Source organism: Ictalurus punctatus, chromosome 13 (genome assembly GCF_001660625.3).
Source record: "Ictalurus punctatus breed USDA103 chromosome 13, Coco_2.0, whole genome shotgun sequence".
In the NCBI taxonomy this organism is placed as follows: domain Eukaryota; kingdom Metazoa; phylum Chordata; class Actinopteri; order Siluriformes; family Ictaluridae; genus Ictalurus; species Ictalurus punctatus.
In genome coordinates, this window is record NC_030428.2 from 15,365,445 (window position 1) to 15,368,489 (window position 3,045).

At 34.1% G+C, this 3,045-nt stretch overlaps 1 long non-coding RNA gene across 1 annotated transcript; it reads left to right on the forward strand.

The window, feature by feature from the left end:
- Positions 1-41: 41 nt before the first annotated feature.
- Positions 42-2,511, forward strand: LOC108273433 (uncharacterized). Its single transcript, XR_001814301.3, has 3 exons — positions 42-431; positions 1,256-1,340; positions 1,434-2,511. It is a non-coding gene; the product is annotated as an uncharacterized LOC108273433 (long non-coding RNA).
- The last annotated feature ends 534 nt before the right edge of the window (positions 2,512-3,045 follow it).

Consider the following 3,045-nt stretch of genomic DNA (forward strand, 5'->3'; position numbering starts at 1 on the left):
ACTTCTGGTTGATATGTGTGGAAAAGATAAACACATTTCAGTTCAGGAAAACATGTTGTTTTCAGAACTATATAAAGTAGAAAAGGTCCAAACTGGACCACTTGAAGGGTTTTCACAGGTCACAGCACAAATACAGATTATTAGCTTATGTATGTATGTATGTAAATAATATTCTGGAATATTACATTATGTTCCTTTAGAAACAGGATGTTTTGGTCCTTCAGTAAGAGCTAATTCTAAAATTGTACTTTTAAAATATAATTATTTATTATTAGATCTTGGCAAGGCGTGGATGTGACTTTGTGGTGCAGCACACTCCAGACCTGCACAGAGAGCTGAGGGGAATGTCTACACATGATGCTTCTCTGCTCTTTATCGAGGAGGCCTGTAGCCTGAGCGATGTGCCTCTCACGTTCTACAGCATGAGCAAGGTCAGGGTCCAAACCCGAGGGAGTAAACAGGAAACGTAGTTACTGTACTACTACTGTACTATCTTTTGTAGTTACTGTACTATTACTTGAGTACAATTTCATGTAGAATAATTTAACAGATAAACCTAGTCTTATGTAGAAAAAAAATTACCTGAAATTTAAGACAATCTATGCTCGACCAGGCAAATTCATACAAAAGGTGATATTCTCTAATGGCTGTCTGGGGACAAAGGAAGGTTAATGATTCATATTCAAACTAGGTCAATGATTCATACTCTAACCTCAACATGCATACTCCATTATGAATGTTTTAATAATTATGTTATTATGTTTTAATCTCCCTTTTCCCCTTCAAATCTGATCTTGATTATGCTACCATAAGGAAAACACTGATTATTCCTCAATAGTGGGACTATACCAGAAATCCACACCACTGAATGTCATCACTGATTGAAGCGTTCGGATAAGCTTTAAATTATGATTATATTTTGTGTATGAGCCAGTTCGGTAGTGAAATACATGGCAATTTTTACATATAATTTCATAGTTTATTTTATTAAATATATAAAATCTAAAAAGGTGTGCATTATAGCTGACACCTTCATGAATACTATACAGTTGGTTTTATGACTGTAAGTCATTCCCTTCAAATGCTATTGAAGTTAGAAACGTGTATACCAATGTCGTATGTAACTTTGAAGACGGTCCCTTAATTTGCGAAGATCTGTGAATATCGAACGTCAAGCAAATTTTATGCCAGTCCAAACCACAACAGTAAGTTTATTATTTTGTTTAAAAAAAATAATTATACTGTGTATCACAAGGCTTTGAAGAAGGGATGCTGGCAACACAGCGCACCACTAAAGCATTCCGCGAGAGAATACCAGTGCACTCATATTTCATGCAGATGTGAGTTTGTATTTTGTTTTCTTTTGTTATCATTTATTTTTAATCTCAAGTGTTATACTAATCTATTAATCTTTCTTTGTTTGTTTTCTTCAGGCAGGTTCCATTGCAGATGTTGAGAGGACCCTCACATTCCCTGCAGGTCAACAAAGCAATGTAATCTATTAAATAATATATTTCAGCTAAATTAAGTGATAAGATACACTTTCATCTTTTTATGTGCAAAATATCTCATGTACCTGGACATGTCACTCATTCACTCACTCACAAACACTCAGTCATTCAAACTCACACTTACTCATTTGCACTCAAACTCACTCACCTACTCACCTTCACTTACAGGTGCATCTCAAAAATGAGAATATCATGGAAAAGTACATTTTCCCCCATAATTTAATTCAAAAAGTGGAACTTTTATATATTCTAGATTCATTACACATAAAGAGAAAATTTTCAAGCCTTTTTTTTTTGTTGTTTTAATCGATGATTACAGCTTACACATGGAAATAAAAATCCAGTATCTCAAAATATTAGAATAAAGAATTTATAATATAGAAATTTCGACCTTCGGAAAGTATGTTCATTTATGCACTCAATACTTGGTCCTTTTTCACAAGCAGCAAAAGTGGTGCTAATGCAATCAGGAACTTTCAACTGTATGAGTGTCTGATGTCTTTCTGCTTCTGCATTTCTTTTCCTTACTTCTCTCTCTAGAAATCTCTGTGACAAAAGCTGCCCAATGAATCTCCTTGCGTTGAAACAATATAGACACACGTCCAATTCCTGGTTGATTCGTAACATTTCCAGTTGACTGGAAGTTCTTAATTATTGCCCTATTGTGGAAATACACATTTTCAATTCTTGTTCGGTTTTCTTACAGCCACTTCTCATTTTGTGACACGCGACAACCTTTTGTCGCACATCACAGGTATATTCCTTGATCTTACCCATTGTTATGAATGATCAAGGGAATCTGGCCTATGTGCTATTTCATATCACCCCTCTGAAACAGGAAGTCATGGTTGAACAATTTCCTGTTCTTAGTCACCAAGATGTACTAAAAGAAAATAAAATATCAAAGTGAATCCTTGTACACCTATATGTAACAAATAAATAAATAAATAAATAAATAAATAAATAAATAAATATATATAATAAACCTGTGTTTTGTTTGCAGTTGTTTGATATCCATGAGAACAGAGTATTTTGGGGATTTGTTTTTAACAAAAGATCAAAAGTTTAAACAATAAAGATAAATTTTCACAGCCTTCTTTGCTTATATTTACTAAGGGAGCCAATATTAGTGGAGGGCACTGTAGGTGGATTACTGTAATACAGGTCATTTTTAATAGGAAGTAGCTAAGTCTAATGAAACTGAATGAGCTCTAGCAAGATTTTGAAGCCAGATTGTAGAAAAAATATCTGATGTTCAGGAACTATGAAAATACCATTTCAGTCTTAAATATGCCTCTACATGTAATTAACACCTCCATTACATTTACTCTCTATTTTAATGCTAGAGGGGTCTTCTAAACTGTCTCTATAGAAATGAGGCAACTGAAGAACGAGAAATGAGAAGTGAAAGTGCTGTACGAACGCACATTTCCGGCTAGAATTACCAGAGCGTTCACATGCCAAGCTTTCAGATTCATTAAACAAGTATGTAGTATACTGTACAAGTACAGAATTCAAACCACTGGTAAGAAAA